Raw genomic sequence first — 27,122 nt, forward strand, 5'->3', positions numbered from 1 at the left:
GTTCTCTAGGCATCTGGACTCTATGATTACCCCAATAAGATATCTCCATACCAGACAGGCCTAGGTCTCAGGAAGAGGGTATAATCAGTATCAGGTTTACCTGAGGATGAGACCCAGAAGTTTGTCAGACTTTCCTGTGAGGCCTGTAGACACTGTATTTTTCCTGTCCTGCCCAGCAGGTGGTGCTTCTCAGCCTTCACTTCCCCACTGGTACATAGAGGTGCACTGACTTTAATTCTCAGTGGACTCTGTCCCTGCCAGGGGCTGAAAGTGACAGAAGCCAAGCTTAAGCTGTGTCCATTTTTTTCCCCCAAGCCCTAGGGTCTGAGTTCTTTTAGTGAGGGCAGTCACTTGAACTAGGCCCTGCCTCTCTCTTCTCTTAGGGAAGATAAGCCCTTCAGGGATTTATCTCCTACACTTGAATTCTTCCATTGACTCTAACTTAACTCCACCCTTGCCTGTGTCAGCACTGACAACTGAAAATACCTGAGGCTTTCTCTAGTGAGCTACTTAAAATGTGAGAAAAAAAAGGAAAAAAGAAAGAAATCATCTTTTTGGATCCAGTCCATAGTCCCCAGTTACTAATGAAGAACTGGAGTTGGTGCCCAGTTCTAATGTGCCCCTTTTCTTGGTACACAGCACTTTTCCTGCATTGGAGCTTGGCTGAATCCATAATCCTCTCTTTTTATTTATGTGTTTTGCTTTCAATCAGCCCTGACTCTGCTCTTCTGAGATAAATCTCCAGTTTCCTTTCCTGCTTGTTCTGGGTTTATCTGCATTTGTAATTTGTATTCAGTAGTCCAAATTTGTTAATTAAAACTGCAGTTGGAGCTTGGTTGATTGACCTTCCCTTCCTCCTAGTAGACTTCTTCTTTTTCCCATAGGGAAAAGTTTCAGCCAGCCTGTTGTGCTGGTGGGGGAAGGACACCAGCTCTGCAGTTTGCAGAGCCTTACTTACAGTTCTTATGCTGTGATCTCAGCCATTCCACCCATTCCAGTCTGATGTATCATGTTTTTCTGGTCACAGATGTCCCCCAACAGTTGTTTTAGACTATTTACTAGTTGCTCCTGGCTATATGCTGTTTGTTACAGAAGACTAACTAAATTCCAAACCTCCCTATGCCACCATCTTTCCCCACCTTCCTTCTATATCTTTTTGAGGGCATGACATTTAAGTCTTTGATTATAATTGTTTGTCCATTTATCTTTGAATTCTATGAGTTTTGCTTCATGTATTTTGAAGCTCTGTTATTAGGTGCATAAGGATTTAAGGTTGCTATGTTCTTCTGCTGAAGTGACCCCTCTGTCATTAAGAAATGATCTTCTTCATATGTGGTAATAATCTTTCCTCTGAAATTTACTTTGTTTGATATTAATAATGCCATTCAACTTTTTTGTTTAGCTGTGTGAGAATGGTACTTTTGCATCCTTTCCTTTTAACCTCTTTGTGTATTAATATTAGAACTATATGTGTCATAGAGTTGTGTAGTGCTTTTCATCCAATCTGACCATTTCTGTCTTTAAATTGAAGTATTTAGACTATTTGAATTTCATGTTATTATGGGTATAACTGATATTTAAAGCTATCATCTTTCTATTTTTTTTTCTGTTTGTCCCATATGCTCTTTATCTTACTTTTTCTCTTTCTCTGTTTCCTTTGGATTAATTGAATCCATTTTATGATTCATTTTACCCCCTTTGATGCACTATCAAATATAAATCTGTGTTTTGTTATTTTAGTGGTTTCTTTAGGGTTTATAATGTATGTCTTTAAATTACCACAGTCCACCCTTAAGTTATATTATGCCACTTCCTGTGAAGTTTAAGAAACTGAAAATAATATACTTCCATCTCTCCTCCCATTCTTTATGCTATTTTTGTCATAAATTTTACTTTTTCATATGCTATAAACTCTAAACTACATTGCTAATGTTTTTGTTTAAACAGACAATTATTTTTCAAAGAGATTTATATAATAATAAAAACTCTTATACAGTTGTTCTGGTGGTTTGGAGCTGTATGTACCCCAGAAAAACATGTTCTTAAACTCAATCCATTCCTGCAGTTGTGGGACCTTTTGATGAGGTTACTTCAATTAAGGTGTAGTACACCTCAGTACTGATGGGTCTTAATCCTATTACTGGAGTCCTTTATAAGCAGAATGAAAGAGAGATAGATAGATAGATAGATAGAGAGAGAGAGAGAGAGAGAGAGAGCGAGCCACAGAGGGAAGAGCCAGAAGCTGAACATCAATGGAACCTGAAAGAGAAGTGTGTGACCAGGAGATCTCACCTTGTGCCTTTCCATATAACCAGCTAAGGACAATGGATAGCTGGCATCCAGTCCCAGAATATCACAGTCTTTGGGGAGAAAACATCACCTTGATGATGCTTTGATTTAGACTTCTATCTTAGTCTCAAAACTGTGAGGTAATAAATTCCCATTGTTTAACCCCACCCACTTCAAGGTATTTTCATGAGCAGCCCAGGAAACTAAAACAGTTGCCCATGTAAATATTATGTCTAGTGTTCTTTATTTCACTGTGTAAATCCATATTTCCATCTGGTATGATTTTTCTCCTGCATAAAGAATTTCCCTTAACATTTCTTGTAATGTGGGTCTCTTGGTGAAGAATTCCTTTAGCCTATATATGTCTGAAAATTTCTTAATTTTGCCTTTATTTTTGAAAGATATTTTTACATTGATGTATTTATTTTCTTTTAGTACTTTAAAGATATTGCTGTACTGACTTCTTATTTGCTTAGTTTCTGATTATGAAGCTACTGTCATCCCTATCTTTGACCCTCTGTACATAACATGTCTTTCTTCTTTGTCTTCTTTTAAGATTTTCTTTTTAACTTTGATTTTGAAAAATTGGATTATGATGTGCCTTAAAGTAATTTTCCTTATCTTTTGCATTCTGGCAGCATTAGCAAACTAGAACACTGAGCTTTTTTGATGATTGGGGTTATAGCTTTCATGAAATTTGGGAATATTTTGACAATTATATCTTAAAATATGATTTCTGTCCCCTGCTTTGATGACTCCAATTTTATTTATATTAGGTCACTTAAAGTTGTCCCAGAACTCAGTGATGCTCTGTTATTATTTTTTTAATTCATTTTATTGAGATATATTCACATACCATGCAGTCATACAAAACAAAGCATGCATTCAATTGTTCACAGTTCATAGTTGTGCATTCATCACCAAAATCAATCCCTGACACCTTCATTACCAAACACACAAAAATAACAAGAATAATAATTGAAGTGAAAAAGAGCAATTAAAGTAAAAAAGAACACTGGTAGGTGCCTTTGTTTGTTTGCTTGTTTGTTTTTTCCCTTCACCCATTTTTCTACTCATCCATCCATAAACTAGACAAAGGGGAATGTGGTCCATATGGCTTTCCCAATCCCATTGTCACCCCTCACAAGCTATATTTTTATACAATTGTCTTCAAGATTCATGGGTTCTGGGTTGTAGTTTGATAGTTTCAGGTATTTACTGCTAGCTACTGCAATTCACTGGAACCTAAAAAGGGTTGTCCATATTGTGCATACAAGTGCCCACCAGAGTGGCCTCTTGGCTCCTTTTGGAATCTCTCTGCCACTGTAGCTTATTTCATTTCCTTTCACATCCCCCTTTTGGTCAAGAAGATGTTCTCCATCCCATGATGCTGGGTCTAGATTCCTCCCTGGGAGTCATATTCCACGTTGCCAGGGAGATTCACTCCCCCGGGCGTCAGATCCCATGTAGGGGGGAGGGCAGTGATTTCACCTGCCAAGATGTCTTAGCTAGAGGTCGAGGGCCATGTCTGAGCAACAAAGAGGTATTTGGGAGGAGGCTCTTAGGCACAATTATAGGGAGGCCTTCTGTTATTTTTTAATCATTTTTTCTCTCTGTATTTAATTTTGGATAGTTTCCATCACTATGCCTTCAAGTTCACTTTTCTTCTTAAATGTCTTATCTGCTGTTAATCCCATCCAGTGACATTTTAGATTTTATCTCTAGAAGTTCAATTTATTTTTTCATACCTTCTATGTCTACAGAACTTTTTGAATGTATGGAATAAATTTATACAGACAAACTTTGGAGATATTTTGCATTTGATTCCAGATGGCTGCAATAAAGTGAATATTGCAATAAATTGAGTCACACAAATTTTGCTTTCCACTGCATATAAGTTATATTTACATTATACTGTATTCTGTTAAGTGTGCAATAGCATTATGTTTACAGAAGCAATGTTCATACCTTAATTAAAAATACTTTATTGCTAAAAAATGCTAACCATCATCTGAGCCTTCAGTGAGTCATAATTGTTTTGCTATTAGAGGGTTTTGCCTAAGGATTGAAGGCTGTTGACTGATCAGAATACTGGTTATGAAGTTTGGGGTAGGTGTGCAATTTATTAAAACAATGAAGTTTGATACCACAATTGACTTTTCCTTTCATGAAAAATTTCTCTGTGGCATATGATGCTGTTTGTATATTACCCACAGTAGAACTTCTTTTTAATTTGGAGTCAATCCTCTCAAACTCTGCCACTGCTTTATTAACTAAATTTACATAATATTCTAAATTCTTTGTTGCTGTTTCAACAATGTTCATAACATCTTCAGCAGAAGTAGATTCTCTCAAAAAGCTACTTTCTTTGCTCATCTATAAGAAACAACTCCTCACCCATTCAAGTTTAATCATGAGATTGCAGTTCAGTCACTTCTTCAGGCTCCACTTCTAATTCTATTCCTCTTGCTATTTCCACCACATCTGCAGAGGAATCAGTATCTATGGCAGCAATAGCATTATGAAATATGTTTTTTTAAAAAATAAGACTTGAAAGTTGAAATTACCCACTGCTCCATGGGCTGCAGAATGTCAGTCATGAAAACAACATTAATCTCATTATACATCTCCAATTAACACTCTTGGGTGACCAGGTGCATTGTCAATGAGCAGTAATATTTGAAAGGAATCTTTTTTCTGAGCAGTAGGTTTCAACTGTGGCTTCAGATATTCAATAAACCATGTTTTGAAAGATGTGCTGTCATCCAAATTTCTTGTTCCATTTATAGAGCACAGAGTAGATTTAGCATAATTCTTAAGGGCCTTAGGATTTTTGTAATGGTAAGTGAACATTGACTTCAATTTAAAGTCACTCACTCTGTTAGCCCCTAATAAGAGGGTCAAACTGTCCTATGAAGCCTTGAAGCGAGGAATTGACTTATCTCTAATCCTAGATGGCATTTTCTTTCCATATATGGCTGTCTCATCTGTATCAAATGCTGTTTAGTGTATAGCCATCTTCATCAATTATCTTAGCTAGATCTTCTGGATAACTTGATGCAGCATCTGCATCAGCACTTCCTACTTCACCTTGGACTTTTATGTTATGGGGATGGGTTCTTAAGCTTCATGAAACAAACTTTGCTAGCTTCAAACTTTTCCTCTGCAGCTTCCTCACCTCTCTTAGAATTTATAGAATTGAAGAGAATTAGGGCCTTGCTTTGGATTAGGTTTTGGCTTAAGAGAATGTTGTGGCTAGTTTGATCTATCCAGACCACTTAAATCTTTCTCCACATTAGCAATAAGACTGTTTCTTTTTCTTATCATTTGTGTGTTTATTGTGTTAACACTTTTAATTTCCTTCAAGAACTTTTCATTTGCATTCACAACTTGATAACTCTTTGGCACAAGAGGTCTAACTTTTGGCCTATTGCAGTCTTCATCATGCCTTCCTCACTAAGCTTAATCATTTCTAGCTTTTGATTTAAAGTAAGAGATGTTCAACTCTTCCTTTCCCTTTTATACTTAAAGGCCAAAATAGGAATATTGATTGGCCTAATTTCAATATTGTATCTCTGGGAATATGGAGGTCTGAGGAGAGGGAGAGAGATTCAGTTGAGCAGTCAGAACACCCAACATTTACTGATGAAGTTTGCCATCTTATATGGTTGGAGTTCATCATGCCCCAAATAGTAACACCAAAGATCTGATCACAGATCACCATAACAGATATAATAATAATGAAAAATTTGAAATTTTGTGAGAGTTACCAAATTGTGACACAGAAGCATGAAGTGAACACATGCTGATGGAAAAATGGCACTGATAGACTTCCCCAATGCAAGGTTGTCACAAATCTTCAATTTGTAAAAAAAAAAAAAAAAAAAAAAAAAACACAAGATCTTTGAAGCACAATAAAATGAGGTATGACTGTAATAACTTTTACTATCTTTGCCTGATAATTTTAACATTTTGTCAATTCTGGGTCAGCTTCAATGGGTTGCTTTTTCTTTTCATGGGTCATATTTTCCTGCTTCTTTCCATGCCTAGTAATTTTTGATTGGGTGTCAGACATTGTGGATGTTACTTTGTTGTTTTCTGGATATATGTGTATTCCTATAAATATTTTTGAGCTATGTTATGGCACTCAGTAAAATTAATTGAGAACAGTTTGATCCTTTAGTTTCTTACTTTTATGATATTTTATGTGGGACCAGAAACATGCTTATTCTAAGGCCAATTATTCCCCACCACTCTGAAAATACCCTTCTCATGGACTGTGGGTTTGCCAGTCTGGCTGGTGGGGAGAGGCACTACTCCTAGACAGGTGAGAGAGCTGGACAATATTCCCTGTAATGTTTTCCTGTGATTATTCTCCTGGCCTTGCATAGCTTCCTCACTGGTATGCACTGATTAGTGAGTACTTTGCTGAATGCTCCAGGGCACCTTCTATTGTTCTCTGATGTTCTCTCTCAGTGTAGCTCTTTACTTTCTTTTACAGTGTCCTGTGAAATCTAGCTGACATGGTTTGTCTTTTACATCTCTTCACCTCAGGGTTTCTGCCAGGTTCTACCAGAATTCCACCTCCCTGAGCCATCGCCTGGAAGTTCTCTTAAGCCAGAAAGCTGGGGCAATTCTAGGACTCATTTTGCCTGCTACCTAACTCTCAGTGATCATTGTCCTTCATTTCCTGATATAGGGTGTCTTATAAATGGCTGACTCATATATATTTTGTCTGGCTTTCTGATTGTTTCAGACAAGAAGGTTTGTCCAGTCCCTGTTTCTCCATCTTGGACAGAGGGTTAAATTCTGGTTTAAGTTTTGAACATGCTTCAAAACTTATATTCCTGACTCAGATGGTAAAAAAAATAGATGGTCAATATTTTTCCAAGCTCTAAATCCAGAATGTTGTTCTTTAAACCTTGTGTCACAAATGCTATTCTAATTGTAGAAATTAAAATACTTTTAATAGGAAATATAGCTACTCCTAACAACCTGAACCTGGAAAATATTCAAATTTGCTCCAGATACACTGGAAAATGATTATAATTTCCATGACAATTTAGCAGTTGGCTGTATGTAGAAAATAAATTAAAGTTAACATTTCTTACAGACCCTAATATTCTTAGATACAGACTAAATTCTTACATGAAGCACATAATTCAAGACTGTCCTATTAGCTCTATCTAGATTCATAGAAGGGAGGTAGGGAAAGATGGTGGCACTGGAAGTGTGGAATTTAGTTAGTCTTTGGAACAGCTATCTTATAACCAGGAACAGCTAGTAAATAGTCTAGGACAACTGTTGGGGAACATCTGTGAGCAGACAAACATTGCACAACAGTCTGGAATGGGGAGAATGGCTGCAACCATAGCATAAGAACTGCAAATAAAGCTTGCCAAGATGCAGAACTGGTGCCCCTCCCCCATTGGCATGGTAGGCTGAGTTTGAACACTTCCTTGTGGAAAAAAGAAGCAGGCTTCTAGGAGTGAGGGAAAGTAACTCAAGAAAGTTCCAACTGCAGTTTTAATTAGTAAATTTGGACTGCTGAATACAAGCTATGAGCACAGATAAACCTGGAGAAAGCAAGAAAGGAAACTGGAGGTTTCTCCCAGTAGAGAGGAAGCAGAGCTTACAGAAAGAAATACATAAATAAACAAAAACAGAGAATTTTGGAGCCAGCTGAGCTCAGAATACTGGAAAAGGTCTGCATCTCAAGAAAAGGGGTACACAGAACTGGGTACCAACTCTGGTTCTTGGCTGGTAAACTGGAAGGCTGGGGACTGGCTCTGAAAAAGGGAATTCTTTCTTTTTTTCCTTTTTTTTTAAATTCTAAGTAGCTAATTACAAAAGGCCTCATGAATTTTCAATTATAAACACTCACCCAGGCATGAGTGGAGTTAAGATAGAGAGTCAAAGGTAAAACTCAAGTGTAGGAGATAATTTTCTAAATGGTTTATGTTCCCTGGATAAAGGGGTCAGGACCCAGCTCAAGTGGCTGCCACCCCTCAGAGAACTCAGACCCCATGGCCTGGGAGCAGGGAACAGAAACAGCTTAAGCTTGGCTTCTGACACCATCAGCCCCTGGCACACACAGGGACCACTGATAATTAAAGGCACTGCACCTCTTTATGATGGTGGGAACTGCAGGCTGACAAGTGACATTTGCTTGGCAGGATAGGAAAAGCATAGTCTAGAGGCCTGACAGGAAAGTCTGACAATCTGCTGGGTCTCACCCTCAGGGAAACTTGACACTGATTACAACCTCTTCCTGAGACCTGGGCCTGTCTGGTCTGGGAAAATCTGACTGGGGTAATTGAGGAAACCAGACATCAAGACAACAAAAATTATGAGTCACACTAGGAAAAATGAAGATATGGCCCAAAGGAACAAACTTACACTTCAAATGAGACACAAGAGTTGAAACAACTAATTAAAGATCTTCAAAGAAATATCTTAAATCAATCCAGACATCAATTCAATGAATTAAAGAAAGATGTGGCAAAAGAAATGAAGGATATGAAGAAGACATTGGGTGAATGTAAGGGAGTACTTGAAAGTTTTAAAAGCAACTGGAAGAACTTATGGAAATGAAAGACATGATAGAAGGGATGAAAAAACACAATAGAGACGTACAATGGCAGATTTGAAGAGGCAGAAGAAAGAATTCATGAACTAGAGGACAGGACATTTGAAATTCTATACACAAAAAAACAGGAAAAATATGAGCAGGGTCTCAGGGAATTGAATGGCAACATGAAGTGCATGAGTATACATGTCATGGGTGTCCCAGAAGAAGAGAGGAGAAAGGTGCAGAAACCATAATGGAGGAAATAATCACTGAAAATTTCCCATCTCTGATGAAAGACATAACATTACAGATCCAAGAAATGCAGCATGCCCCAAACATAAGAGATACTAATACTCCTACTCGAAGACACATAATAATCAGATTATCAAATGTCAAAGACAAAGAGATAATTCTGAAAGCAGCAAGAGAAAAGTGATTTATCACATGCAAAGGAAACTCAGTAAGACTATGTGCATATTTCTCAGTAGAAACCACGGAGACCAGAAGGAAATGGTATGATCTATTTAAGATAGTGAAGGAGAAAAACTGTCAACAAAAATTCCATATCTGGCAAAACTGTCCCTCAAAAATGAGGGAGAGCTTAAAATATTTTCAGACAAACAGACATGGGGAGAGTTTATGAACAAGGTACCTGCTGTACAAGAAATACTAAAGGGAGCACCACAGGCAGATAGGAAAAGCAAGAAGAGAGGTTTAGAGAAGAGTGTAGAAATGAAGGCTGTGTGTAAGGGTAAAAAGAGAGAGAGGGGAAAAATAAAAAATAAAATAAATTATGACATATAAAATCCAAGACAAAATGATGGACAGTAGATATTATGTGGAGTGAAATTAGCCAGAAACAAAAGGAAGGACACTGTATGGTCCTGCTATTATGAACTAACATTGATGAGTGAAATTTGAGAGTTGAGAACACAGGTTATCAGGAGATAGAAAGAGGTTAGAGATCAGGCATTTGATGCTGAAGGAGTACAGATGGTTTAACAGGATTGATTGTATAGATCCAGAAATGGAATGTATAGCATAATATCGTGAGATGGTAGCATAATATTGCAAATACTTTGAACAAAGACGAGTGTAGTTATGGTTGAAAGAGGAAGACTAGGGGCATGTATGACACCAGAAGGAAAGATAGAAGATAAAGACTGGGACTGTATAACTTAATGAAACCTAGAGTGGTCAATGATGGTGATTAAATGTACAAATAAAAGAATGATTTTAAAAGAGGGAGAACAAATGAATGTCAACATTTCAAGGTATAAAAAATTGGATGGTATAGTGGAAAAATACAATCAATGCAAACTATAGTCTAAAGTTAATGGTAACATTGTAAGATGCTTCCCTTAATTGTAACAAAGGCAATATAACAAACCTAAATGTCTGTAAAAGTGGTATATAAGGAGTGGTATGGGATCTCGGTGGTGTTTTATCTGACCTTTTCATTGTATTGTATTTTATTTTTATTTTTCTTCTTTTATGTTTTTATTCCTCATTTTTCTCTCCTTTTCCTCTTTCTTTGTGGAAGAAATGGAAATGTCTTCATATAGATTGTGGTGATGAAAGCATAATTATGTGATTATACCAGGAATCATTGACAGTTTACTTAGGATGGATTGTATGGTGTGTGAATAAAACTGTTTAAAAAATAAATAGAGTTATACAAGTGCTGGAGAAGATGTGGAGAGATGAATGTACATATTCCCTGTTGCTAGGGAAGTAGACTGGCACAGCCCATCTGGAGGGCACTGTGGTGATTCCACAGGAAGCTAACTATGGGGTTGCCATATGATTCTGCAGCCCCATTATTGGGTAAATAGTTGGAAGAACTGAGTGCAGGGACATGGGTGGATGTTGCACATTGGTGATTATGGCAGCATTATTCATGACTTGCAATGGATGGATGTGGCCTAAGGGTACATTGTCTGATAAATGAAATGGTGAACTGTGGTGTATACATACAATGGAATACTGAGTGGTGGCAATAAGAAATGAAATTGTGAGGTATGCAAGTAGGTGAATGGCCCCTGAGGACAGTATGTTGATTGAAATAAGCCAGAATAAAAAAGACATACATTATAACAGCTCACTGATATGGACAAATCATAATGTGCAATCTCTGAGAATTGAATCAGAGAGCATAGGTTATCAGGGGAAGGCTGTGGTAAAGGTTCCTAGACTGTAAGCTTTTACAGCAGTCACATCTATTCATGAGATGTAACAGTTATCTCCAAATTCTGAGATGCTGAACTCTTTATGTATAACCTGTTAGTCCCTGGAAATTCAGATATCTATGTAACACCTGAGACTCAGAGCCAGAGTTTGGCAGCTATGAATACCAGCATCACTGCATACAACAAATGTTAAAGAAGCTGAAAAAGAGATCAGATTTCAATTAGAGATATGAACCATATGGACTTGATTAGGACTAAGGTAAACCAGACTAAATGGAAAAGGATGATATTGGCTGGGTTTTTAAACCTCAACTTCTGTTTGAGACCAATGGAAGATATGTTTATTTGTTGCAAAATCTACATTTTCTGTAGCATGCTCTGTAATTTAGCTTGTATGTTCAATTTATTCAAACACCATAATTACATGGAACCTTGAATAAGGTTTGAGATCTGGTTGGTTTGTATAGGTTAGTGTGAAACCCCGATACACCCCAGAGTAATTTGGGCAGAGGGAATGAAAAGTATTTGCAAAGCCCCCTTGAGGGCCTGGGGAAAATGTGGAAATATTAAACTTCCCCACCTGGGGAATTACTGATATTCTCACAAGAATTGTGGACTACCAAATTAGAAGGTCAAGCCCTTGATCTTGCTGCTTACCCTTATGAAGCTTGTTACTGCAAAGGAGAGGCTAAGCATATGTATAATTGTGTCTAAGAATCACCCCCAGAGAACCTCTTTTGTTGTTCAGATGTGGTCTGTCTCTCTCTAAGCCCACTCGGCAGGTCAACCCACTGACCTCCCTCTACTTGGGATTGGAATCCCAGGGCTGTATATCTCCCTGACAATGTGGGACATGACTTCATGGGATGAGCCCGGACCCAGCATCATGGGATTTAGAAAGTCTTCTTGACCAAAATGTGGAAGAGAAATGAAATAAAATAAAGTATCAGTGGCTGAGAGATCTCAAATGGAGTTGAGAGGTCATTCTGGAGGTTATTCTTATGCATTATATAGATATCCCTTTTTAGTGTATTAGAATGGCTAGAAGGAAATACCTGAAACTGTTGAACTGCATTCCAGTATCCTTGATTCTTGAAGATGATCATATAACTATATAGCTTATAGAGTATGACTGTGTGATTGTGAAAACTTTGTGGCTCACATGCTCTTTATCCAGTGTATCAACAGATGAGTAGAAAAAAGGAGGACAAAAAGTTAATGAGTAATAGGCAGGGAAAAGGAGTATGAGATGTTTTCGTTGTTCTTTTTCACTTTTATTTTTGTTTTTATTGTTATTTTTATTGTTATGTTTTGAGTAATGAAAATGTTCAAACAATGGATTTTCATGATAAATCACAACTATATGATGATACTGTGAAAAATTGATTGTAAACTTTGGATAAGTATCTGGAATGTGAATTTATCGCAATAAAATTACATTAAAAAAATTCATAGAATAACTTAACTCACTTCAAACTATGGTAGTGACTAACTTGATATTTCTCAGGGATTCTTTTCCATTTAAGACTTCTCAACAAAGCTTCCATGGCTGATGTTTAAGTCTGAAAAACAATCAACAATGTTGTAAATGGACCAAAAGAATACTATTTTTTTTTTGAAGTTTAAACTGAAATTTGTGTTTTTAGTGAAATTTGACCTCATAACATTTTGGTTAGGGACTGTTTTGTACTTGGAGTAATTTTCTGAGAAATGTGGTTATAGAGAGAGAGTTATAAAATGAACTAAAGTTGTTATAGTTAACATTAAAGATAGCACTCACCCATGTTTGCAATGTTGAAAAGTTTTATTTCCGCCTTTGCATAGTGTTTCCAGTGTCTGAAGGGGATAATTCTTGTTCATTTAAGAGCAGATGTGATCTGCCTTCCGAATCTAAGGACAGTCACAGGAATTTGTGTTTTATATTCACTTTTCACAAAATCTGCATTTTTTGATGATGGAAATGTATTGAGATCCTTGAGCTTCTCCACATGAGAAGAATGGTTATTTATTCATTGTATACAAGAAAAAAAATCCAATACTCTACAGTGCTTCTTATCTCTAGATCTACAGTCTACCAGCTGCAGAATTTTTACCATTTTAATGATGGATGAACAGCACAATATTGTGAGTTTCAAAAATATTATAAATCTACATCTTCAAGACCAAAACAATGCTTGAAAAGTGAAAAGTAAACTTCTATACAAAATATCAATTTGACTCATTTTCAGTGAATTGATGATATATTTTATCATTGTTTAGGCACTAGCTCAGCCATTTAATTTTTAGGAGAAATAAAACCAAAACGTACAAAGGCTTTTCTTGAATTCTAATCACCAACAACATTCTGAAGAAAATGCAGGCTGGCCTCTAAGGCATGATGACACAGTCAATCATTCACATAATCTTTATGTCTTCCTCACTTTTAAGCTTTCTTTTTGTAATTTCTTCTCAATGAATTGTTCCAACCATAGTAGGTAAGGTCTCATACAAAGAAACAAAATACTGCTTTTAGGAATTTTTGAAGCACCATAAATAGATTAATTCCTCAAATCATCCTCAATAGACTACTATCTCTACATTGAATATTTTCATTGCTGTTTAAACAGTATAATGATGGATCAATTTTACTAATTTTTTAAAAAGTTTTATGTGGATGTTTTGTGCTGTGTTTATTTCCAGGGTGGCAAATGAATTCAAACCACTTCTCAGTGAAATAAATTGAGTCCCAGATATCCAAATTTAGTGGAAATTTATATAATTAATTTTACAGATTAAAAAAACTAAATATTTAACACTCTTCATTTTTTAATGCTCAAATGCCTGAACCTGGAATGTATTCCTCCCCAACTATCTCTCTAATCCTTACTCATTTTCCCACCACTGTCTCCTAGTATTTGACAACATAAATTTTCTGAACCAGCCTGTCACCCTTTCTCCTATGCCACTGCCACTGTTCTCTCTATTTCTTTACTCAAGCAAATCCTACCCAAACTTCCAGCTCAAGCCTCCCCTTCTGCAAAAAGAGTTTCTTAATCTTTTTGGCCTTTTGTTACTCCAAGTGTGGTCTGTAGAGTAACAAATCAGCATGGTCAAGGAGTTTGTTAGAAATGAAGAATTCTGAGCCCCACACCAGACCTACTGAGTCAGAAGGTCTGATTTAAGAACCCTTCACTACCCATAGTGATCTCTCTTTTATTACCTTTTTTTAATTTTCACAATAGTTATTGCCTATATAAATACTTGGCAATTTCACCACATTAAGCTAATTATTTATGGGTGTTTCTTGTCTCTTAACCTAGAATTAAAGATTCTTGAAGGCGGGCACCATGTCTTATACATCTAAATCACCCTGATGGAGCCTAATGCTTTGTTTTCTCATAGACTATATTCTACTCAATGTTTTAATTTGATGTGATAACTTCTAGCACATGGTTTTCTTCTCCATTCAGATAAAAGGAAAGTAAACCCCACCACCTTGCCCAGTATCCAGAACATGGTGAGTAGCCAAATAAATATTTGCTGAATGAATAATTTTTGAAATTAGATTTTCACAAGGTGAACCCAGTCTTCAGTTTTGATGCAGTGGTGCCTCTTCCCAGTCATGTTCCTGGGAGAGCAATATATAATAAGAATATGAACACAGTCTCCAAACTATAAAACTTATGAGGACATTTACTTGAGTTCTAATTGGGTTATTGAAACATTACTAATCATGTTCCTAGAACAGCTTTTTAATCTTCAGGGTCATTGTGTCTAACAGCAATCTTTCACCCTTCTCTGCAAGTCAGAATATTGAAATTTGTTTAGCTGCTAACTCTATGTCTCACTATAATGTAGTGATTAAGAACTGGTGCTTTGACATCATACTACAAGCATTTTCCTTCTAAATCCACCCACTTCCTATATATGTGAATGGGCATAAAAATTTTCTGTGTCTACAAAGTGGAGATAACAATATTCTTTACTTTATAGGGTTGATCTAAAGATTGAATTAGCTAATATTTGTAAATTGCTTAGCAAAGTACCTGGTACATATAACAAATTAACTACTAAATATATGGTATCCCCTGTTATTAAAGAAACATGCAGCCAAGAAATTGACATTCCTGAAATGCCATTCTGGAGTTTCAATCATTTATATGTAGGTTGTTGAGCACACTTTAGGTCAGTTTCTAGTCTGTTCTGTTTTTCTGACTCAGTATTGAATTTGTGTTTGCTGGTGGGGATGACTTCCAGCACTATATAACTCTGATGCCTAGTGTAATGATGTGTTTCTATTTGTGTTGCTGTTGTCCAATCCCTAGGTACAGGGACAATATTAAAACTGTGTGCTGATTCATCCCAGAAAAGACAGATGAGTCTTTCCTGGTTCAGGTGCAACTGACTCAGTCAATTCTAATGACCCTCCAATAAAGGGTTTAGTAAGCAGATGGGAACTGGGTTATGTCCAGAATTTTTAAGACCTTCTTGATCTTTGTCACACTACTAAATGAAACAAATACCAAAGCTGAGATCCTTTCTAAATGATGTAAATGATACTTAGATAACATCATAATAGTTGATAATGAGACTTTATAATCAGACACTATATGAATGTTGCATTGCCAGGAAGTGAAAATATGCATTATAGATTGACAAGTTAAATATAATTTTCTAAAATTATGTTTGAGATTTATAAAAAAGACACCTTTTCATCCACAATAGAGCAATTTTCAGAATGCTGTTGATTATATAACAATGTCGATCTCTAAAAATGTAAAATAGTCACATATTCAATTAATCAACCAGTACAACTGAGTCTTTATCATGCTGCATTCAAAGCTGGAAACACTGGCACTTCTCACCTTAAGCAGCAGCTTTGGGGTTTTGCAAGCTTAAGGTGAGTTTAATTAAAGCCAAGGGAGTAAACCAATTATGCACTGAGAAGTTCTGGCATCCCTCATGTACTCTAAAGACAAAAATACCATTTAGAAAAAGATGATGCTGTAATCTCAGTATAAATTCCATTGTCTACTTCAGCAATTCTGGTGGCCAGGTGTTCTGAGCACTTTGAAGAGCAGTTAGCTTATGAGCGTTCAATTCATAACTACATTGAATAATTTCCATCTGTTTTAAATCTCTTTTATAGGAAGTGCTTAGAAAGAGATTGCATAAATACAAAGAGTGACCGTGCTCTGAGTCCAGGAATACACCTCTGTTAGTGTTTGTTTCCAAAGAGCATTTAGGTTCATATCCTATTTAAGTAGTTTTGGAAAGTAGAGGGTTAATAGTTTCCATTACTGGTACATACAAAAGTAATGTAAGTAAGAGGATAAAGGGATCCACCACCTTCATGCAATAAAGAAGTTCATGTCATATTTATATTTGAGTGACTTTTGAGGCAGTGTCATTATAGTTCCCCATCACTATTGTGTAATAACGCCCACTGGGAAAATGGTAGAGCAGAACAGTGTGCTGCTATACAGCTTGTCAATCAATCAAGAAACCATAGAAAGAAATGGCCGTAAATATTATGTCAAATGCAGTCCTAGGAAGCTGTGAGGGGTGGGTGAGACAAAGCAGTCAATGGCAACCAAAAAAATGGAATGTTATTTACTACTATTTATTTTCTCATCTCCAGTTTCTTGCAAATATTAATTGCAATGTAGAAAACGAATATGGAGAGTGCATTATAGAAAGCCAGGGCTGTTACTCTAATTGGTGACAAGCACATCAGCTATCTGGGTAATGTAGCACAACAGTATGGAACACTTTACAATTTGGGGTGAACCCTGATGGAGCCTTCAGGCTAGTGAGGTCAGTTGATTTCACCCATGGGTAGTGTGTATTTTCCTTCAGCAGGAAAGATCAGATAGCAGATCTTTATATAGATTGATTAGGAAAAGCACATGCAAATGCATTACAATTAAGCACCACTTTTTAAAATAACATTTTTAATTCTTAGGTTAATATATGATAAATCTTAGCAGTGGAGAAAATTTTCTATGGTTACTGTTCAGGACAAGTAGTTGTCCCATGTAGGAAAAATGTCAGCAAATCCCACTCATGATTTTAACCAATCATATAACATAGTGGTGATATCTTAAAAATGATTTTTCAAGTGACTGAATATCACAACTACCTTTTCTCCAATATACTTTCAAGACTAGTTGATAACACATTTACAGTTTCTGTAAAAGAACGCTTTAAAAGTATTAATAATTCCTAGGTTAGGCAATGTGATATAGAGGAAAACACAGTAGATGTGAGTCAGGATTTCTAGATCTTATTCTGTCACCAACTTAATGTGGGCATTGGACAGATCCTTCAAGTCTTGGCCTCAGTTTTCTCATCTGTGTAAATGAAAAGAATATGCAGGATAATTTCTGAACTCCATTTTAGTTCTAAGTATTCAGAAATTCTCTTAATCAAAGCTAGCTTATCGTGAGGCTGTAAACAGGATGCTAACAAAATTCCTGAAAAGTGACCATCATATATCCAGAGAGAGGACAGGAATGAACAATTAAAATTAGTTATATCTTGTTTCTATTGCAGTGTGAAAAATAAATTGCAAGTTTGCCATTATCCTACTACTTGTTTGTAAACAAAATACATCTTGATAGTTAGCCCAATGACTCAGGAGGCACTTCTTGTGTAGCTTTCTACAAGAGACTACCACCCACATCCAATGTGTCACCAAGTCCCAGTGATCCTTCAGTTCCCTTGACTATTATGCTGCTGCCTTTCCCACCCACATACCTCAGAGGCTGAAAGCTGAGCTAAATTCTTAATTATCGTCAGCAAAATAGACATGTATATGAATAAGCTTGTTTTAGACTGCCAATTCTAAACCCAAGTAAACTGGGTAGAGGTTGTACAAAAGAGAGAGGGAATATCAGTTAGTGGTTAGCAGGGGCTAAGATAATCACTCAGTACTAACTAAAGAATTAGACAAGAGGGGTGACCACAATAAACTGTCCCAGGTTTGGTGAATTGTAGATTTTAGACAATATCACCCCAACACATAATGCTTTCATCTGGCTCTCATTCATATCAAGACAGTAAAGAAGAAATGTTTCTCACTAACCCTACACTACTTTCTGAAAATACATAGAAAACTTAAATCACAAACCACTAAAATTCAGACTTTTATTTAATACAAAGCTTACATCACCAAATTGCACTTGATTTTAATAATTTCCCTACTTGAGGAAGGCAAACATAAGAATGAACATAATCAAACAATCAGGAAAGGGACTTACAGCTTCAAAGCACAAGATGCCAGAAAGTGCAAATGTTCTTTGTATATAGGTCTACCATACCTGTAGTGCCATTCTAAGCCCTGTGCTTTAGGACACCTGCTCCACACTTGGTGCTATCATAGCCTCCATATAAGACTTCAATAAATCATGTAATTTTCCATGCTTAAGTTTACAGGCTTAGTTGGTTTAACCATTTTGTGAAGTGTGTCCTTGTTTAAAATTTACTATGTGCCATTGAAGAGAAAAGCCAAAATGTAGGCAAAGGATTTGGTTCCTATAAGAAGTGCCTGGAAATGAATCAGGTTGAAATAAATTGTTAGGAGTTTACTAGGTAAATAAATTATCTTTAGTATTAGCTGCAAAATAAGCATTCATAATAAATAATGATGGGATTCAGAAAAGTGAATGTATTCAGTTGCTTCATCCCAAGATTTCAATGAAACCATCCATGGGAATTGCTCACTACCTAAAGTCATAGAATATGCTTTCTGAAATTTTCTTTTGTTCTTAATGTAAGAGAATAAGCAAAGGTTTTCCTATATTCTGATTAAGGAAGGAAAAGGAAAGAGCATATTACAAAGACAACTTTGGAGTAGAAAGCCAGTTTCTTCTTTCTCTCTAAAAAAAGTTGAGGTGGGGGATGAGGCTGGGAAAGGTATAGCAAGAATCAACATCAAGTGCTGCTTCAAAACTAATTAGGAGTACAAATGAGCTCAATTAGTGTATTCTCTATGATAAACTGCAAAAGAAATATAAAAGCTCTTTCCTTCTCATACTCTAAAGCAGCTGGGCATGAGCAAAGAGAAATTCAGATGTACCCAAACCAAAGTACAGCAATGTTGATGCCTGGAATCATCAGACATAAGAGAAAGTTGAATTTTGTTTTAAAATAGAGATACTTTGAACTTCTTACCAAAATTCCTATGAAAGATGTAGGAAAAATAAAACTCAGAAAGAAATTTCTTTCAAAAATTAATTTATTGTAAAACTAATATCACAAACTGGCACCAAATATCTATTCTGGTAAAAATTCATTCAATATGTATTGGGTGTGACCAAGACTGTTTTTCTTTCTCTTGACGAAGCTGCCAGTCTTACTCCTTGCATTACCCTACTCCACCTACCTCACCCCACCCCTGTCCTGACTAATTTGAAAGGAATCTTGTAGCTGTGGGCTGTAGAGCAAAACAACTCATTCATAGTGCAGGAGGAGGAAAAAAGGACAACTTCAGACCCTAACTATTTTACATTTAAGTTTCAACCCAGACCTCCCCTGCCCCTCTCCCTCTTGCTCAGGCCCTTTTGCTACCCAGGTGCCTCAGAGGCTCCTAAATAGGCAGTCCCTTATAGGCTCCAGGTGGACTACTACCACAAAGGGAACCAAGTGGCCCAAATCTCAAATTCAGTAAATCACTAACCCACCCCAGTGATCAATCCCCCTTATTACCTTCCAGTACATTTCCTCCAACCCACCCCCAGTCATTAAAAACTTGCTGTCCTGAGTTACTCCTCTGGGGCAACTGGTAGATAGCCAGGGAGTGTGTGGACTGGACACCTCAGGGAAACCTGAGTCTGGACACACATCATACAACAGCCTCCATGCATGGAGCAGCTGAAATCAATGAAATCTGCAAGTTTTTACAGCCAGGGGGCCCATGTCCCTCCCTGCCAGGCACAAAAGACTGTTATGCAGTTGGTTTCTAGAGGGAAGAGGGGCTGTCAGTGCTGGGAACCAGGAGGGAGAACTACAGTTGCAGAACTAGTTAACAAACTTAGACTGCTGAACGAAAACTCCAACCATAGATAAACTGAGACCAGATACTGGTGAATCTGGGAGCAGTCAGCCCAGTGGAGAGGAGATAGGTCTAGCCAAAAAAGCAAAGCAAGAATAAAAACAAAAACAGAGACTTTTGGAGTTGGGGGTGAACATAATACGGAGAAGGGCTGGGCTGAAACAGAATCAGGCACATATGCAAACCTAGGGGGCTGGGGCCCATCTCTGAAAAGCCAGTTTTTCTGCTTTTGCTCCTCAATTGCTCTCCAACTCCTTGTCTTTTTGTCTTTCAATAGCCCATCAGAACTGGAAGTACTGAATTAAAACACTTTTCTTTAAATAGTCTATACTGGGCCTTTCTTTTTCTTTTTTCTTTTCTTATCTTTTTCTCTTCTTTAAAAAATAACTATTCTAAGTAGCCCATTATAGAAAGACTCAAAAACTTGCAAGTTAGGCCCAGGCAAGAGCAGAACTAAGATAGCTCTGAGAGACAAAGCAATAAGTCTAGTGAGGGAGACAATTTGCTAAAGGCCATAATTTCCCCAAGAGAAGGGGTGAATGGACCAGCTCCAGTGGCAGCCCAACTTCTCAGAACTCAGACCCCAGGGGCTGGAATTCAGAAATGAACTTCAGACAGCCACACCCTTGACATGGTCAGGGTCACCAGAAGAACTAAAGCCTCCATATCTCCTTACACTGGTAGGGGTGCTGCAAACTGGCAAGCACCACCTGCTGGACAGGATAAGAAAAGCACAGAATCTAAAGGCCTCACAGGAGGGTCTCATTCTCAAGGAAATTCCATATGTTCCTCCTGAGACCTGGGCCTCTCTGGACAGGGAAAACCTGACTTGGGTTGACAATATCTGAGGAGACCCTCACACAAAAAGCTACATAGAGGCAAGGCAAGTAACAAAAAACAAGAGGTGAAAAACTCTGATAAACTAAATAAAACCTAAGTTAGAGGCCTAGAATAAGCTGAAGTAAACACCAGAGGTTACAGAACAAAGTCAACTAACAAGAAAACCCTAGGTAAAACAGAGAAAATGAGCTCCAGAATAAACTAATCAAGAAACTCAGATGCCTAGACAGCTCAAGATAATGAGCCATACTAGGAAACACAAAAATATGGACCAGCCAAAGGAACAAATTAATAGTTCAACCGAGATACAGGAGTTGAAGCAATTATTGCTAAATGAGTTCAATGAACTGAAGGAAGAACTAATTAAAGATGTTCAAACAAATCTCCTAAATCAATTCAAAAATCAGGTCAATGAACTGACAGAAGATATAGCAAAAGAGATGAAGGATATATGGAAGACACTGGATGACCATAAAGAAGAATTCATAAACCTGAAAAAACAAATGACAGAACTTGTGGGAATGAAGGGCATAATGGAGGAGAAGAAAAACACAATGAAGGAATACAGCAGTAGATTTGAACAGGCAGAAGAAAGGATCAGTGAAGTGGAAGACCAGACATTTGAATTCATACACACAAAAGAAAAGATGGTGAAAAGAATGGAAAAATATGAGTAGGGTCTTAGGGAGCTGAGTGACAACATGAAGCACATGAATATATGTGTTATAGGAGTCAAAGAGGGAGAAGAGAGGGGAAATGGGGCAGAAAGAATAATATAAGAAATTTTCACTGAAAATTTCCCAACTTTTATGAAAGAAAGAAAATTACAGACTCAAGAAGTACAGCATACCCAAAACAGAATAGATCCCAATAGACCTACTCCAAGACACTTACTGATCAGATTGTCCAATGTCAAAGACAGAGAATTCTGAAAGCAGTAAGGGAAAAGCAATCCATCATATACAAAGGAAGCTCAATAAGACTATGTACAGATTTCTCCACAGAAACCATGGAGGTCAGAAAACAGTGGTAGAATATATTTAAGATAGTTAAAGAGAAGAATTGCCAACAAAGAATTCTATATCCAGCAAAACTGCTCTTCAAAAATGAGGGAGAGATTAAAATATTTTCAGACAAACAGACAATGATAGAATTTGTGAAAAAGGGACAAGTGCTACAATTAATAATAAAGGGAGTGCTACAGGCTGATAGGAAAAGACAGGTAAGGAGGTTTGGAGAAGAGTGTAGAAATGAAAGCTATCAGGAAGGGTAAAAGGAGAGAGAGGACAAAATAAGACATGACATATAAAATCCAAAAGGCAAAATTGTAGAAGATAGTACTGACCTTACAGTAATACACTAAATGTTAATGGATTAAACTCCCAAATAAAAAGACACAGACTGGTAGAATGGATTAAAAAACAGTACACATCTATATGCTGTCTACAAGAAACTCACTTTAGATACAAGGACAAAAATAGGCTGCAAGTGAAAGGTTGGAAAAAGATATTTCATGCAAACAGCAACCAGAAAAAAGTGTGAGTAGCTATATTAATATCAGACAATTTAAACTTCAAAAGGAAAACAATTAAAAGACACAAAGAGCACTATATATTAATAAAAGTGTCAATTCATCAAGAAAACATAACAATCTTAAATATTTATGCACCAAGCCAGAGTGCCCCAAAATACATGAGGCAAATACTGAGAACACTGAAAGGAGAAGTAGATACCTCTACAGTAATAGTGGGAGATTTCAATACACTGCTCTCATCAATGGATAGAACATCTAGACAGAGGATCAATAAGGAAACAGAGATGATGAATTTTACAATAAATGAACTAGACTTGACAGACCTTTACAGAATACTACACTTCACAACAGCAGGATACACATTTTTCTCAAGTGCTCATGGAACATTCTCTAGGATAGACCACACCTTTGGTCACAAAGCAAGTCTCAACAAATTTAAAAATATTGATATTATAAAAGACTATTTCTGGGATCATAATGGAATGAACTTGGAAATAAATAACAGGAAGAAGTTTGTAAAATTCACAAATATATGGAGGCTAAACAGCACAATGTTAGACAGCCAGTGGGGAAAGGAAGAAAATTAGAAGAGAAATTAGTAAATAACTTAAGGCAAATGACAATGAAAATGCAACATATCAAAACTTATAGGATGCAGCAAAGGTGGTGCTGAGAGGGAAATTAATTGCCCTAAACACCTATATTAAAAGAGAAGGGAGTGCAAAAATTGAGGAATTAACTGTTTACCTTGAGGAACGAGCGAAAGAACAGCAATCTTACTCCAAAGCAAACAGAAGGAAAGAAATAACAAACACTAGAGCAGAAATAAATGAAATTGAGAATAGGAAAACAATAGAGAGAACCAACAAAACAAGAAGTTGGTTCTTTGAAAAAATTAACAAAATTGATGGACCCCTAGCTAGGCTAACAAAACAAACAAACAAAACAACAACAACAACAAGAAAGCAAAACCAAAAATATGGGATACAAATAAATGCAATCAGAAGCGGGAAAGGAAACATAACTACTGACCCTGCAGAAATAAAGGAGATAATGAGAAGATACTAAGAGCAACTACATGCTACTAAAGGAGAGAACTTAGACAAAATGGACAACTTCCTAGAAAAGCATAAACAACCAACATTGACTCAAGAAGAAATAGATGACCTCAACAAAGCAATAACAAGTGAAGGGATTCAGTCAGTCATCTAAAAGCTTCCAAAAAGGAAGAGCCCAGGACCAGATGGCTTCACAGGTGAATTCTACCAAGTATTCAAGAAAGAATTAGTACCAATCCTGCTCAAACTCTTCAACAAAATTGAAGAGGAGGGAAAGCTACCCAACTCATTCTATGAAGCCAACATCACCCTAATACCAAATCAGACATATATACTACAAAAAAAAAAGAAAATTATAAACCCATCTCTTTAATGAATATAGATGCAATGATCCTCAATAAAATACTCACAAATGGAATCCAGCAGCACATTAAAATGATAATATGCCACAACCAGGTGGGGTTTTTTCCAGGTATGCAAGGGTGGCTCAACACAAGAAAATCAGTTAATGTAATACACCACATAAATAAATCAAAGCAGAAGAAGCACATGATCATCTTGATTGATGCAGAAATGTAATTTGACAAAATTCAACATCCTTCCTTGATGAAAACACTTCAAGGGGTAGGAATAGAAGTGAATTTTCTCAATATGATAAAGGCAATACATGAACAATCCACAGCTAACATTGTACTCAATGGGGAGAGACTGAAAGCTTTCCCTATAAGATCTAGAACAAGACAGGGTTGCCCACTGTCACCATTGTTATTCAACATTGTGCTGGAAGTTCTAGCTAGAGCAGTTAGACAAGAAAAAGAAATAAAAGGCATCCATATTGGAGAGGAAGAAGTAAAACTTTCACTCTTTGCAGATGACACGATTCTATATGCAGAAAATCCAGAAAAATCTACAGCAAAGCTATAAGAACTAACCAATGCATACAGCATTGTGGCAGACTACAAATCAACACACAAAAATCTGCAGTGTCCTTATACACAAGTAATGTGCAACAACAGGAAGAAATCAAGAAAATGTTCCATTTTCAATATCAACCAAAAGAATCAAGTATTTAGGAATGAACTTATGAAGGCCACAAAAGACCTATACAGAGAAAATTACAAGAAACTGCTAAAAGAAATCAAACAGTACAAAAAAAAATGGAAGAATATACCTTTTCATGGATTGGAAGACTGCATATAGTTAAGATGTCAATTCTATCTGAACTGATTTATAGATTCAATGCAATACCAATTAAAGCCTCAACAACTTAGCTTTGCAGAAATAGAAAAACCAATAACAAAATTTATTTGTAAGGGCAAGATGCCCCAAATAGCCAAAAATATCTTGAGAAAGAGGAATGAAGTGGGAGGTTTCACATTACCTGACTTTGAAGCATATTACAAAGCTACAGTGCTCAAAACAACATAGTACTGGCATAAGGATAGATATACCAACCAATGGAATGGAATTGAGTGTCCAGAAATAGACTCTGGCATCTATGGACAATTGATTTTGATAAGGCAGTCAAGTCAAAGCAACTGGAATAGAGCAGCCTCTTCAATAAATGGTATTTGGAGAAGTGGACATCCATTTCCAAAAGAATGAAAGAGGACCCCTATCTCACACCTTATACAAAAATTAACTGAAAATGGATCAAAGTCCTAAACATTAGCACTAAGACAATAGGACCCTTGGAAGAAAATGTAGGGCAATTTCTTAAAGATCTTGTGCTAGGAGGTGGCTTCCTAGATCTTACACCCAAAGTGTGATCAACCAAAGAACAAATAGACAAATGGGATCTCTTCAATCTTAAACACTTTGGTACATAAAGTACTTTGTCAGAAAGGTAAAAAGGCAGCCTACACAATGGGAGACAATATTGGGAAACCATATATCACATAAGGGTTTAATATCCAGAATATATAAAACAATCCTACAGCTCAACAACAGAAAGATGAGCAACCCGATTAGAAAATGGGCAAAAGACATGGACAGACACTTTTCTGAGGAGGAAATACAAATGGCTCAAAAACATGAAAAAATGCTAAACTTCACTGGCTATTAGGGAAATGCAAATCAAAACCACAATGATATATCATCTCACACCTACCAGAATGGCCATTATCCAAAAAACAGAAAATTACAAGTGCTGGAGAGGATGTGGAGAAAGAGGCACACTTATTCATTGCTGGTGGGATTGTAGAATGGTGCAACCACTCTGGAAAACAGTGTGGATGTTCCTCAGGAAGCTAAGTATAGATCTGCCATGTGACCCAGCTATTCCATTACTAGGTATATACTCAGAGGAACTGAAAGTTAAGACACAAACAGACATTTGTAAACCGATGTTTGTCACAGCATTATTCACAATAGCCAAGAGATAGAAACAGCCCCAATTACCATCAATGGATGAGTGGATAAACAAACTCTGGTACATACACATGATGAAATATCATACAGCAGTAAGACAGAACAAAGACACAGAACATATAACAATGTGGATGAACCTTGAGGACATTATGTTGAGTGAAGTTAGCCAGAAAGAAAGGGACAAATACTGTATCATCTCACTAATATGAACTAACATTAATGAGCAAACTTTGAGAGTTAAAAGCTGATAACACAGGCTACTAGGAGATAGAAAGAGGGCAGAGATTGAGCATTTGATGCTGAAGGACTACAGAATGTCCAGCAGGATTGATTGTATATATCCAGAAATAGATAGCACAATACTGTGTGATGGTAGCACAATATTGTAACTACACTGAACAAAGATGTCCATGAGTAAAGCTGAAAGAGGTGGGCTAGGGGCATGAATGACACCTGAGGTAACGATAGAAGATAAGGACAGGGACTGTTTAACTTAGCAAAAACTGGAGTGGTCAATGATTTTGACTAAATGTACAAATTTAAAATTGTTCTTGCATGTGGGGGAACAAATGAATGTCACCCATGTAGAGTGTTGGAAATGGGATGGTATAGGAAAAATAATATAATCAAAGCAAACTGGAATCTATGGTCCACAGTACCATTGTAATATACTTCCATTAAATGTAACAAAGGCAACATACCAATGCTAAATGCTTATGAGATGGGGATATAAGAGAGGTTTACGGGATTCTTGGTAGTGGTGTTGTTGTCTGACCCTACTATTATATTGTATTGTATGATATTTTATTTTTCTTTTTATTATCTTTTTTATTATTCATTAAATAACTTTTTTTCATAGTAATCAATACGTTCGAGTGCTGACTGTGGTGATAAATACACAACTGTATGATGATACCGTGAACAACTGATTGTACACTGTGGATAATTTTATGGTATATGACTATAGCTCCATAAAATTGTATGGAAAAATATAAACAGGGAAAAATCCTGGTGAAAACATGGAAAGAGGAATGTACACACTTACTGTTGGTTAGGAGGCAGAATGGTATATCCTTTCTGGAGGACAGTGGGGTGGTTCCACATGAAGCTAAGTTGGTGGGTGCCTTAAGGTCCTGCAACCTCATTAGGGGGCATACACTTGGAGGATCTGAGAGCAAGGATATGAATGGACATTTTCACAGTGGTGTTTATGGAGAGTATGCATGATTTGCAATGG

This window comes from Choloepus didactylus, chromosome X (assembly GCF_015220235.1).
Source record: "Choloepus didactylus isolate mChoDid1 chromosome X, mChoDid1.pri, whole genome shotgun sequence".
NCBI lineage: Eukaryota > Metazoa > Chordata > Mammalia > Pilosa > Megalonychidae > Choloepus > Choloepus didactylus.